Raw genomic sequence first — 15,182 nt, forward strand, 5'->3', positions numbered from 1 at the left:
ATGGAACTGGGATATCATAGCAATTACAGAAACATGGCTCAGGGACAGACAAGACTGGCAGCTTAATTTTCCAGGATACAAATGCTACAGAAGGATAGAAAAGGAGGCAAGAGAGGAGGCGGATGGCATTTTTGATAAGGGATAGCATTACAGCTGTGCTGAGGGAGGATATTCCTGGAAATACATCCAGGGAAATTATTTGGGTGGAACTGGGAAATAAGAAAGGGATGATCACCTTATTGCGATTGTATTAAAGATCCCCTAATAGTCAGAAGGAAATTGAGAAACAAATTTGTAAGGAGATCTCAATTATCTGTAACAATAATATGGTGGTTATGGTAGGGGATTATAACTTTCCAAACATGGATTGGGACTGCCATAGTGTTAAGGGTTTAGATGGAGAGGAATTTGTTCGGTATGTACAAGAACATTTTCGAGTGAATCCTTAGTAGAGTATAAAGGCAGTAGGAATATACTTGAGAGAAATCATGTGGGCAAAAAGGGGACATGAGATAGCTTTGGCAAACAGAGTTAAGGAGAATCCAAAGGGTTTTTACAAATACATTAAGGACAGAAAGGTAACTCGGGAGAGAATAGGGCCCCTCCAAGATCAGCAAGGCATGTGTGGAGCTGCAAGAAATGGGGGAAGATACTAAATGAGTACTTTGCGTCAGTATTTACTGTGGAAAAGGATATGGAAGATACAGACTGTAGGGAAATAGATGGTGACATCTTAAAAAATGTCCAGATTACAGAGGAGGAAGTGCTGAATGTTTTGAAATGCATAAAAGTGGATAAATCCCCAGGACCTGATCAGCTGTACTCTAGAACTATGTGGGAAGGTAGGGAAGTATTTGCTGGGTCTCTTATTGAGATATTTGTATAATCGAGTGAGGTGCAAACGACTGGAGGTTGGCCAACATGGTGCCATTGTTTAAGAAAGGTGGTAAGAACAAGCCAGGGAACTATACACCAGTGAGCTGGACATCGATGGTGGGCAAGTTGTTGGAGGGAATCCTGAGGGACAGGATGTTCATGTATTTGGAAAGGTAAGGACTGATTAGGGATAGTCAACATGGCTTTGTGCATGGGAAATCATGTCTCACAAACTTGATTGAGTTTTTTGAAGAAGTAACAAAGAGGATTGAGGAGGGCAGAGCGGTGGACCTGATCTATATTGACTTCAAAAAGGCATTCGATAAGGTTCCCCATAGGAGACTGGTTAGCAAGGTTCAGTCTCATGGAATACAGGGAGAACTTGCCATTTGTATACAGAACTGGCTCAAAGGTAGAACGGTTGTTTTTCAGACTGGAGGCCCGTGACCAATGGACTGCCTCAAGGATCGGTGCTGGGTCCACTACGTTTCATCATTCATATAAATGATTTGAATGGGAGCGTAAGAGGTACAGTTAGTAAGTTTGCAGATGACACCAAAATTGGAGGTGTAGTGGACAGTGAAGAAGGTTATCTCAGCTTACAGAAGGATCTTGATCAGGTGGGCCAATGGCTGAGAAGTGGCAGATGGAGTTTAGTTTAGACAAATGTGAGGTGCTGCATTTTGAGAAAGCAAATTTTAGCAGGACTTATACACTTAATGGTAAGATTCTAGGGAGTGTTGCTGAACAAAGAGGCCTTGGAGTGTAGGTTCATAGCTCCTTGAAAGTGGAGTCGCAGGTAGATAGGATAGTGAAGGCAGCGTTTGGTATGCTTTCATTTATTGGTCAGAGTATTGAGTACAGGAGTTGGGAGGTCATATTGTGGCTGTCCAGGACATTGGTTAGGCCACTGTTGGAATATTGCGTGCAATTCTGGTCTCCTTCCTATCGGAAAGATGTTGTGAAACTTGAAAGGATTCAGAAAACATTTACAAGGATGTTGCCAGGGTTGGAGGATTTGAGCTATGGGGAGAGGTTGAATAGGCTAGGGCTGTTTTCCCTGGAGTGTCAGAGGCTGCGGGGTGACCTTATAGAGGTTTACAAAATCATGAGGGGCATGGATAGGTTAAATAGACAAAGTATTTTCCCTGGGGTGGGGAAGTCCAGAACTAGAGGGCATAGATTTAGGGTGAGGGGGAAAGATATAAAAGAGACCTAAGGGACAACTTTTTCATAGAGGGAGGTATGTGTATGGAATGAGTTGCCAGAGGAAGTGGTGGAGGCTGGTACAATTGCAACATTTAAAAGACATGTGAATGGGGACATTAATAGGAGGAGTTTGGAGGGATATGGGCTGGGTGCTGGCAGGTGGGACTAGATTGGGTTGGGATATCTGGTCTGCGTGGATAAGTTGGACCAAAGGATCTGTTTCTGTGCTGTACATCTCTATGACCTTATCCATACCCCCATGATCTTATAAACCCCTGTAAGGTTACCCATCAAATGCCAATATTCCAGGGGAAAAAAATTCCCTCTCTGTACATCAAATCATCCAATCTCAACAACATCCTTGTAAACCTTTCCTGAATCATTTCAAGTTTAACAACATCTTTCTGATAGGAGAGCAGAATTGAATGTAGTATTCTAAAAGTGGCCCACCCAATATCTTGTACAGCTACATGATATCCCAACTCCTTTACTCAATGCACTGATCAATGAAGGCAAATGTATCAAATGCCTTCTTCATCACCTTGTCTCCCTGCGACCCTACTTCCAAGGAACTCTGTACTTGCACCGCTAGATCTCTTTGTTCAACAATGTTGCCTAGGACCTTACCATAAAATGCACAAGTCCTGCACTGAGTTGCCTTACCAAAATGAAACACCTCATATTTATCTAAATTAAACTCCATCTGACATTTCTCAGCCCATTGGCCCATCTGATCAAGAGCAAGAGAAACGGTAAATGGGAAAGCCCTGGAGAAAATGAACGGACAGAGAGATCTGGGTGTTCAGGTCCATTTTACCCTGAAGGGGACAGGTCGATAGAGTGGTCACAAAGGCATTCGGCATGCTTTCGTTCCTCAGGTGGGTATTGAGTACAAGAGTTGGCAGTTCATGTTACAGTTGTGTAGGAGTTTGATTTGGCCACATTTGGAATACTGCGTACAGTTCTAGTTGCCACATTACCAAAAGGATGCGGATGCTTTGGAAAGCCTGCAGAGGAGGTTCACCAGGATGTTGCCTGGTATGGAGGGCACTAGCTATGAAGACAGATTGAATAGATTAGGATTATTTGCATTAGAAAAACAGTGGTTGGGCGGGGGGGGACCTGATTGAGGTCGACAAAAATATGAGAGGTACAGACAGGGTGAACAGCATGCAGCTTTAAGATATATCTACACAGATATATGAATGGGCAGGGAGCAGAGGGATGCTGATCCTTAGCAAACAGGCAACAGGTTTAGATAGAGGATCTGGATTGGTGCAGGTCTGGAGGTCGAAGGGCCTGTTCCTGTGCTGCAATTTTCTTTGTTCTTGATCAAGATCCGTTGTACTTTGAGATAACCTTCTTTACTGTCCACTACACCACCAATTTTGGTGCCATCTGCAAATGTACTAATGTTACCTCCTACATTCGCATTCAAATCATTTATAAAAGACAAAAAGCAGTGGATTCAGCACTGATCCTTGTGGCACACCACTGGTCAAAAGCCTCCAGTCTGAAAAATGACTTTCCAACACTAACCTCTGTCTCCTACCTTAAAGCTCATTCTGCATCCAGTTGGCTAGCTCCTCTGGCATTCTGTGTGATTAACCTTACAAACCAGTCTACCATGCAGAACCTTGTTAAATCGTTTGCTGAAGTCCATATAGACAACATCTACCGCTCTGCCTTCATCAATCTTCTTTGTCATTTCTTCAAAAAACCTCAATTCAAGTTGGTAAGACACAATTTTCCTGCACAAAGCCATGTTGACACTCCCTAATCAGTCCTTGCCTTTCCAAATGCATATAAATCCTATCCTTCAGAATCCCCTCCACCAACTGACTCATCAGGAAAATTTGCAAAAACATCAATTCAAGTGGAAAACCAACATTTATACTGCATGAGAGGGAAGTGCTGGTTGATTGGTGGAGGCATTGCCATGGAGAATGCACCACCTAATGATGATTGATAGTTAACTGCTAGGCTTTGCTTAAACTTAAATTAGGCAGGTTGACTATATTTGGTCCAGGCATTTCCCTGAAAAATGAACTTTTTTTGGGTTGAAACAGGAAAATAGATGTATGGGTTCTTTCTACCTGTAAAGAACAGGGCTCAGTATATTAATATATGCAGCTTTCATTACACATACGTATCATTCTGTGAGTCTGAACAGCAATCAAGCAGCACAGTGGCTCAGTGGTAAGCAGTGCTGCCTCATAGTGCCTGGAACCCGGGTTCAATTCCAGCCTCGGGAGACAGTCTGTGTGAATTTGCATGTTCTCCCTGTATCTGCATGGTTTCCACTGGGTGTTCTGGTTTCCTGCCATGGTTCAAACATTTACAGGTTAGGTGGACTGGCCGTGCTAATTACTCATACTATTCAAGGAGGTGTAGGTTAGGTGCATTAGTGCGAAATGCAGGGATAGAAGAGGGGGATGAGTCTGGGTGGGATGCTCTTTGGAGTGTTGGTGTGGATGTTTTGGGCCGCATGACCTGTTTTGACACTGCGGGGATTTTATTTTTTAAAAATCCTAAATTACTTTTCAGTGTAATTCTTTAGATATTAAGATTATTCAGCAATTGCATAATTATGTCTAACATTGGACAGTGTTGTGGTTTTGCAAGCACTGACTGATTGGATTTGGTCAGTACCTTATTTATTGCATGATTTGGAGATACTGGTGTTGGACTGGGGTGAACAAAATTAAAAATCACACAACACCAGGTTATAGTCCAACAGGTTTAATTGGAAGCACACTAACATTTGGAGCATTGCTCCTTCATCATGTGGTAGTGGACGACTCAATCCTAACACACAGAATTTATAGCAAAAATTTACAATGTGATGTAACTGAAATTATACATTGAAAAATTGGTTGTCTGTTAAGCCTTTCATCTGTTAGAATACAGTGATAGTTTCACTTCTTTTGTGTGTAAATCACAAAACCATTTTTAAAAAAGTTGCATTCTCGGGTTAGCTGTTAACAATGGTGATAGCTAGACAATATGTTGAAGGTGTTGGCCCCCTGCATGCATTCATGTAGAACTCTGAGCTCAAAAACTGCATGAATTCATGTAAAACTCTTATCTCATTTTTTAAGATTAGAATCAATCTAAACATCATGGCATAGATAGAGAGCACAGGGGGCCAACACCTTCAACATACTGTCTAGCTATCACCATTGTGCTTCCAATTAAACCTGTTGGACTATAACCTGGTGTTGTGATTTTTAACTTTATTTATTGCAAACTGCTGAATGGAGACACTGCTTAGTACAATCTGTCATTCTTTGTGACGAACAAGCTACGTACCTAGCATCACACCAGTGTCGAAATTCCCACCATGGCAGCTGTTGATATTTAACGCTTGGACTGACTGCATGAATTTGTTGGGGGAAGAAAGTATTTCAAAAGCTAATTTGTGTAAATATACAACTTTGAAATTCTGAGACTTATGAGCAAGTTTATTTTCAAGGGGAGCATTAAAAGAGCAGCATAATTAAGAACTGGCTGAAAACTGATCCTCATTAACTGATTTAGCTTGGTTAAATAGTAGTTAAATTATTTACCATTCTGTTAAATTTTCCAATGGGGTTAAAGTTATATCAATGCTTCTTTCTTTTGTTTGTATTTTAACAATATGGTAAGAATAATGTGTGTTTGGTTTAGGCTGAGTATTGAATTACTTCTGGAACACAGCACCTTACACTTACCTTTAAATAAGATAAAAGTTAGGGTCGAGGCTATCTCCTTAATACATTTGGTAGGAGGGGGTTTGGTTTAGTCCATAACATCAAGTGTGGTGCTGGAAAAGCACAGCCAGTCAGGCAGCATCCGAGGAGCAGGACAGTCATCATTTTGAGCATAAGCTCTTCATCAGGAATGTGGGGAAGCCCCAAGGGGACTGACAGATAAATGGGAGGTGGGTGGGGCTGGGTAGGGGAGCTGAAAGGTAGCCAGGAATGTGGCATGTAGATGAAGATGGGGGGTGGTGATAGGTTGGAGTGAAGGGTGGACTGGATAGGTGGGAAGGAAGATGGACAGGTAGGACAGTTCGAACTTCATTCCCAATGAAGAGTTGGTGCTTGAAATGTCAACTCTCCTGCTTCTCGGATGCTGCCTAACCGGCTGTGCTTTTCCAGTACCACACTTTTTGACTCTGATCTCCAACATCTGCAGTTCTCTCTTTCTTCCTTAGTCCATAACATGTCTTACAAGCAGAATCTAGGGAGTTAGGATATAAATTAAGAAAATATTTTTCTCAAAACCGCAACGGTTTTAATCTCAGGATTACAACTAGTGCCACATGCTAGCGAGAGTAGAAATAACAGGATGCAGCAGATGAATAGATGACTGGAGAAACGGTGTTGGAAGGAGAGATTCAGATTGCTGGGACAGTGGGATTAGTTCTGCAGGACAGCAGGACAGGTTGCATCTGGACAAGACCAAGAGTAATGTTGAGTTGTTCACTAGTGCTACCTGATAGGATTTAAAGGAGAGCAGGGAGATAGAGGAGGGAGAAACAGGAATTTAAAAAAAGGACAAAGGTAAGAAGCAAAAATGCAAAGCTGAAAAATTGAGGAAGAGAAACAAATGGAACCATAGAGTAAAATAAAGCTGATATGACTAACAAGGTTAAAAATGCAAGATTAAAGGCTTTGTGTGTCTTAATGTAGATGAATTATTAGCAGAGTTAGATATAAAGGGTTGATATAGTTACGATTACAGAGATAGGACTGTAGGGTGACCATGAATATGTACTGAAAATCCAGGGTTATTCAATATTTAGGAAGGACAGACAAAAAGGGAAAAAATAATGGGTTAGTGTCATTAGTGAAGGAGTAAATCAATTCAATAGTGAAGGAGGATACTGGCTCAAAACCTCATGACATAGAATCTGCATGGATGAAGGTAAAATACACCAAGGGACAGAAAATATTGTTGGGCATTGTCTAAATACCCCTAAATAGCAGTGGATATGTCAGGAAGGCAATACACAAGATATGCACTAAGGGTACAACAGTAATCATTGATGACTTTAATTTACATTTAGATAGATCAAGTCACACTAACAAGATATTGTGAAGGAAGATTTTCTGGAGACTGTATGTGATTGGGTTTTTACACCAATAAATTCATGGACCACCAGAAAACAGGGTGTTCTAGACTGGGTTCTGTGCAATAAGAAAAACTTACTAAACAAACTTTTGTGCAAGATATAATTCTTTTAAAGGTCGAGAGTGAAATAGTCAAATCAGAAACTAGGGGACTGAATGAGCAAGGTGGAACTGGCTAGATTGGATGGGAAACTTACTAAAGATTCTGATGGTAGAAAGGCAATGGTTCATAACTCAAGAATATATGCATAAATTATAACAATTATTCTTCCCTATTTGGCACAAAAATAAAACAAAAAAGGTGGGTCAGCCATGGCTTACAAAAGAAATTAGGTATTGGATCCAAAGAAGAGACAAATAACATTGCCAATAAAAGCAACAAGCTCGAGGATTGGGTGCATTTTAGAATTCAACAGGAGAAGACAAAAATTTGATCAAGAAGAGAAAAATAGTCTATGAGAATAAAATTGTAGGAAACATAGAGACTGACCATAAAAGCTTCTACAAATATGTAAAGAGAAAAAGATTAAAGATAAATGATACAGTCTTACAGTCAGGAGCCAAGGAAAATTTGCTGGAGAACAAAAGGTGCAGAATAATTGACAAATACTTTGGCTCTGCTTATAGCCGCCGAGAAATCTCAAGGAACCAACGTCTATAGAGAGGATGGAATTGAAGGAAATTTGTGTTAGTAAGAAAATGGTGCTGGGGAAAATTAATGAGGTTAAAGACTGACAAGGCCTGATAACCATCAGGGAAATTATTTAGTTAATCTCCCAATCTAAGAAAGGATATACCTGCCATGGAGGGAGTGCAGCGGATGTTCTTTCGGCTGATAATGGGTATGGTAGGATATATTTTGTTAATGATACGCAAGAAAGGACAGTGTACAAGCATTTAAAAAAAGCAGCAAATTGGGCCATGGTTGGGAGTCGGAGAGAGAAAAATTTTAAAAATGCAGCATTGATTGCCTGTTACGTAGTCATGCAGCCTGGTTAGAACAAACTAAATGAATTAGTGGCACAATTAATGGGTATGATCTTATAGCTATTAGAGATACACGGTTACAAGGAGATCAAAGCTGGGTACTAAATATTTAGGGCATATTGGAGGAAACTGGGACTTGTCTGGGTAGCAATGTATTTTTGGTAGTACAGACCCGTTGCGGTCTCTTCTGTATTGTACAATTTTATGTTCTATTGGGAGAATCTGAGTTTTTGAGAGGACAGGCAAGAATGTAAGAATGATAAGGTAGCTTTGTCAGTAAGAGATGAAATAAGTATGACAGCAGGAAATGGTGTAGAATCCATATCAGTGGAGGAATGAAATAATAAGTGGAAGAATACACTGGTGGCAGTAGTCTATAGGTCGTCTAAAAGTAGCTGTTCTGTAGGACAGAGAACAAACCATAAGACTTATAAAAAGGCAGTATGCCAATCATGAGTGACTTTAATCTTGATATGGATTTGGGCAGCACAGTGGCTCAGTGGTTAGCATTGCGCCAGGGACCCAGGTTCGACTCCACCTGTCAGGCGACTGTCTGCATGGAGTTACACATTCTTCCTGTGTTTGTGTGGGTTTCCTCTGGGTGCTCCAGTTTCCTCCCACAGTACAAAGATGGGCAGGTTCGGTGGTTTGGCCATGCTAAAGTGCCCATAATGTGCAGGCTAGGTGGGTTAGCCATGGGACATGTAGGGTTACAGGAAAGGGGTAGGGGAGTGAGTATGGGTGGGATCTCTTTAGAGGGTCAGTGTGGACTTTTTGCGTAAAATGGCCTATTTCCACAAAGTAGGAATTCGATGAAATTCAAATTGGGAAAGGTTGCCATGAGGAAGAGTACAGAGTGTGCATTTGGTACAGCTTTCTGGATCCAAACATTGTGGGTCCAACCAGGGTTCAGGTTATTTTGGATCTGGTAATGCGGTGATCCTTAGAAAATAGTGATCATTACATGGTAGAATTTAGCATTCAATTTGAAAACATGAACCATGGGTTGGAAGCAGCTAGGTTAAACTTAAGTTAGTGTAATTACATAGGATGAGGGCTGAATTGACTGGACTGCACTGGAAAAGAAGTTAACAGGAAAGAGGGTTGATGAGCATTTCAGAAATAGTTCATGACTCATAGCAAAGACGTATTCAGTGATGAAGGAGGACTCCAGGAAGGGAATAAACTGACCATGGTTAACCAAGGAAATTAAGGTTAGTATAAAATTGGAACTTAAAAAAAACACAATGTGGTAAAGGGTAGTGCTAAACCAGAGGATAAGGAAGGTTTTTAAGACCAACAAAAGAAGACAAAATATAATAAAAAGGGATAAAATAAACTATGAGGACAAACTGATAAGTAATATAAAATCAGATAGTAGGAGCTTTATTAAATACAGAGCAGCTAAAGTGAACATAGGATCCGTAGAGACCAAGGCTAGGGAAATAACGATGGAAATGGCAAAGGAGTTGAAAAATACTTGTCTCGATCTTCATGATAGAGGACATTAATAACTTTGCAAAAATACTAAATAATCAAGGGACTAACAGGAGGGTTAGAGCAAATAAACACACTAACAAGGTGCTAGTACAATAACTATGACTACTATGAAACTTTTAGGGAAATTAACAGGGTTAAAGGCCATTCAGTCCTCTGGACCTGACAGGTTATGCCCTAGGATATTAAAGGGAGTTGCTACAGAGATAATGGATGGACTAGCCATAATCCACTAAGATTGTTTAAACTGGGGAAAAGTACCAGAGGATCAGAAAACTGCCAATAACACCTCTATTCAAAGAGGAAAAAAAAATCAGCTACTTATCAACCAATTAGCTGAACATCTATCATTAGAACAAAAACAGAAATTGCTGGAAAATCTCAGCAGGTCTAGCAGCATTTGTGGAGAGAAATCGGAGTTAATATTTTGGGTCCAACATCCTTTTTCCAGAGTTCTGAATAAAGGTCAGTGGACCTGAAATGTTAACTGTAATTTCTTACTTCAGATGCACTAGACCGGCTCAGATTTTCCCACAATTTCTGATTTTATTTCAGATTTCCAGCATTTTTCCATTTGTGGTCATTGGAAAACTGTTACTGTCTATTATAAAGAATGTAACACGAGGGCATTTTGAAAGATATAGCATAATTTCCTTCATGACGAGAAAATTGACTGATAAATTTATGAGAATTCTTTGAAGACGTAACAAGCAGGATAAGAAATATGAGAAGCCATGGATGTAATATACTTTGACTTCCAAAAGGTTTTTGATAAGGTACTGCACATAGGGCTACTTATAAGAGCCCATGATTTCCAGGTACTATGTTAACAGGGATATGGGATTTGCTAGGAGAAAGTGAGGACTACAGATGCTGAAGATCAGAGCTGAAAATGTGTTGCTGGAAAAGCGCAGCAGGTCAGGCAGCATCCAACGAGCAGGAGAGTCGACGTTTCGGGCATGAGCCCTTCTTCAGGATTTGCTAACTAATACATGACAGAGTTTGGATAGAAGCATTTGTGGGATGGTACCCTGTAACTGGCTGAGTGCCACATGGATCAATGCTGGGGCCACAATTATTTACAGTATATATTCTAATAACTTGGATGAGGGAAGTGAATATACCATCACCAAGTTTGCAGATGACACAAAAGTAGGTGGAAAAGTAAATAGTAAGGATGACAGAGTCTACAGAAAGATATGGACAGGTGAAGTAAGTGGGCAAAAAATTGGCAGATTATCATATGTAGTGTGGGAAAATGTGAGGCTGGGAGAATAGAAGAGATCAATATTATTTAAATGGAGAAAAATTGCAAAAGCTGCAGCACACAAGGATTTGGAGTCCTCATGCATGAATCACAAAAAGCTTGCAGACAAGCTCAGCAGCTAAAAGGGAAGGCAAATGATCTGTTGAATTTTATTTATGGGGAATGGAGTATAAAATAGGGAAGCCTTGCTAAAACTAGGCAAAGCACTAGTCATGCCACATTTGGAATATTGCAAATGGCTTTGGACCCCTCACCTAAGGGAATATATACTAGCAATGGTGGAAGTTAGAAAACATTTACTAGAATGTTTCCAGGTAAGGAACAACTTTCTTATGAGGTAAAATTAAAATCACTTAACACCAGGTTATAGTCCAATAGGTTTATTTGGAAGCACTAGTTTTCAGAGTGCCGCTCCTTCATCAGGTAGTTGTGCAAGTTAAGATCATGCTCACAGAATTTATAGCCAAAGGAGTCTAGTGTCATCTTTTATAATGGGACTTCAGCAGTCGGAATATTCGGCCTCAGACCTTCAGGTGACCATCCTCCAAGGCAAACTTTGGGACAAGCAACAATGCAGAGTGGATGAGGAGAAGCTGATAGCAAAGTTTGGTACATGGGAATGGCCTCAACCGGGACCTTGGGTTCATGTCACACTACAGGTGATCCCACTGCACCACAAACACACTCACTCTCCCCCTCACACACACATACATGCACACACACACAGATGCACTTACACATACATACTCCTACATACTCACATACCCATGCAGACCCTCCCTCACATACAAGCTCTCTCATATGCACATACATACACCCCCTGCACTCACACCAACACACTGAACCTCTCACACATACCCCACCACACTCACACACACTTAACCAAGTTTTGACACACATGCGATATGCACATACATATACACTCACATATACACACACACACAGTCGCTCCTGCATGCGCACACATAAGCTTATCGGATGAATTTGTTTTTACAGAATTACATTTTATTTTGCACAAAAACCACATGAATCCATGTAAAACTATAGAGGGTTTGTCAGTCTGACATAGCATTGGGACACAGACTGTCTTCACATCTATTGTTCAAAAAGCTGAGCTATTTTGAGAATAAAACTTGAAAGTAGTTCTGGGTTTTACACATCAAAGAACAGAAACCAGCACATCCCATTATAAAAGATGAAAGCTTTAATCTAAGATTGTTTCCTGTATCTCATCTCCATGACACTGAACTCCCTTGCCTTATAAATTCTGTGAGCATGATCTTAATCTCTACACCAGCTGATGAAGGAGTGGCATTCCAAAAGTTAGTGCTTCCAAATAAACCTGTTGATGTATAACCTGGCGTTGTGTGATTTTTTTTAAAACTTTGTCCCCACCAGTCCAACACCTCCAAGGCTGAGGAGGTAAGGTTGAGTATGTTGGAATGTACTCGTTGTAGTTAGAAAAGTGAGAGAACATTGAAACATATGGGATTCTTAGGAGACCTGACAGACCTTGTAGGGTATTCAAGGATCAGAGGGCTTAATCTCAGAGAAAGGAGGTTGCCTATTTAAGACAGAAATCAAGAGAAATTCTTTGTTTCAGAGGGTAGTCAATATTGGAATTTCTAAACACAGAGAGGTGTTCAGGGTGGATCATTAATTATATTCAAGGCAGAGAAAGACAGATTTCTAATAAGTAAGGAAATCAATGGTTACGAGGGTAAGTGGATTTGAGGATTATCACAATAACCATAATCCCATTGAATGGTGAGCAGACTTGATGAGCTAAATAGTCAATTTCTGTTCCTATATCTTATCGTTTAATGGAAATTCATTAAAACAACAACAATAATGGGCCCTGTTCTTTGCAGGCAGAAAGAATATATACATTATACTGCACCTGGTTAAACTCAACAACATAGGCGACAGTCAATTGATGATTCATTCCTCATTGCACTGCCCTGGCCAATCATTCATCTTATTGGTTTAAAGTTTAAACAAAGCCTGGCAGTCAACTGTCAGTTATTATTAATTGGTGCATTCTCCATCGGAGTGCCTCAACCAGAGTCCACTTGTCAACCAATCAGCACTCTCACTCATGCTGTATTGAATATATCCCTTGCACACACACACGATGGGTGCTGGGGATAAAAATAAAAAAAAATAATAAACAGGAGAATTGAAAAAAAAATTGAATATATCCCTTGAAATATTCTCCTTGCAAAGGTCTTGATTAGTGCAAGACAAAACGCTTTGACAAAATGGTTTTTTTCCAGCAAGTTTTTTATTACTGAATAGCTATTATTTCTTTTGTATTGACAAAGTGTAATGAATTTAAAATTGTCACTGAGAAAGTGTGGAGGATTTTATTCACACACAGGACTGAGAAACATAAAATGTTTCACCACAGAGAGAAACTGAAGCACAATTGCTGCATGTAGCACTCAAAATATTTGGGGGCAGTGGGTGAAATCATCCCTGAAAGCCCAGATCACCCTGGAAAATGTGTTCACGAGAGTCACCAGAGAGTAGTCACCCACATAAACATAACGGAAAGAAAATCAAAGGAGTTGCTCTTTCAATTACAGGAAAAAACTAGCCTGCGCTTGGAGCAGCAAAGATACTGTCAGCAGTCAGCACGATCAGGTGTAGAAATAGGAAATAAAGTCATTAGAAAGGGCAGCAAGATCAAGAGTCTGAGGCTAAGAAATAAGCCCAAGGTGAGAGGCCAGAAGTGAGGCTCCAAAAGTGGAGTGTGGTGGGGTGAGGAAGCAGTGTGGCAGATAAGGTTAGGAGACACTGGAAAAGGGGTAGGGGGAGAGAGGGTGAGGATGCTTGAAAGGTGTGGGGGTGTAGTAGATAAGAGTGCTGGAAAGGGGATGTGGGGTGTGAAGAGAGAGATAGAACAACTGGAAAGGACAAGGAACAGAGGCTATAATGAGGAATGAGGGGCCTTAGAGTGGGAAGCAAGGCAATGTAAAATGAACAATGGTCAGCAAAAGATGGAAAGGGTCTGCAAGCTGGAGAAATTTTAAACTTTCCTACAAAGTTTACTTCTACAAAGAAGTATTCACCTAACTGGGAATGGAAAATTGAAGTGATGAAAGTCTTTGCAAATGAACCTGCACTCTACTTGGAGCTGCTATTTAAGGAAAAAATAAGTTGGAATTGTGACAAACTTTGTCAATTATATGATTTAATACTGAACTGTATTACGTAATAAAGACTTGAATTTTCAGTTTTGTGTTGCCACATCTCAAAGTTTCTTACATATGGTGAATTATTTGATGTAGAATACCTGCGTTAGAGACAAACATTACCGGGTTTTGAGAACATGAAATAATTTAGTTATGACCTCACCCACATGATATAAATGTGGTGGTTTTTCTGTTTCGAAATGTGCCCTTTTTCTAAAATAAAAAGCATTTGCTGAAACTCATGCCTCTTTAACTACTGTGGTGCCTGGGAAAATAATGGCATGCAAACCCCACAAAAGTAAAGTTGTTCACAAGTAGATGGATCAGAAACAAGCCCACCTTAACACTCTGCCAGAAGAGTGAAGTGTTGGAGAGTTGGACTACTGTTGATTGGTCAGTTCTGCCAGCACCACAGCTTAATTGTGATTGCTGCTAGAAATACAGGTGGACCTACAAAGAAAGGTCAAACGAAGGGAGGGAAGGCAAAGATATTGGGTGGGGAGCATTTGCCCACAATAGGGATGGGACAAGTATGTGGGTTTGATAGGTAGATAGGAAATGGAGTACTATTTCTCGAGGGATGCCCCTGTTGTGCAAAGTGCACCCTCCAAAAAAAGAATATCTCCCCTTCCTTCCCATCATGTTAAAACTGTTCTTCTAAAAAATGGATTGCCCACTCCAAACCAGCTCCCAGATCTGTTGTTTTATGACAAGGAGAAAGCATGAGGCAATGAAATTAATTTGAGATTGATATTCGACTATGGAGAGAACACAGGGCAGGTATAATTTGGATTGGTACAGGGCCATACACAGAGCATAGGGCCATGGGTATAGTTTGGGATGGATACGTGGCTGTGTGCAGAGATACAAGATAGAGATTTGTTTAGGATTGATACGGGACTATGTAGGGAGAGAGATTGGACGAATAGAATTTGTTTAAGATTCTGCCTCACTACCAAGAGAGTGTGCTAGTAGGATTAGTTTAGGCTGGATATAGAATAGTGCATGACAGTAGATTAGAATTGATATACA

The 15,182-nt window shown here is 40.4% G+C and overlaps 1 protein-coding gene across 2 annotated transcripts in view; it reads right to left on the reverse strand.

Moving 5' to 3' along the window:
- lrrc56 (leucine rich repeat containing 56) overlaps positions 1 to 15,182 on the reverse strand; it is a 134,754-nt gene that overhangs the window by 64,319 nt on the left and 55,253 nt on the right. The window lies entirely within an intron of this gene.

This window comes from Hemiscyllium ocellatum, chromosome 18, assembly GCF_020745735.1.
Source record: "Hemiscyllium ocellatum isolate sHemOce1 chromosome 18, sHemOce1.pat.X.cur, whole genome shotgun sequence".
NCBI classification, from domain to species: domain Eukaryota; kingdom Metazoa; phylum Chordata; class Chondrichthyes; order Orectolobiformes; family Hemiscylliidae; genus Hemiscyllium; species Hemiscyllium ocellatum.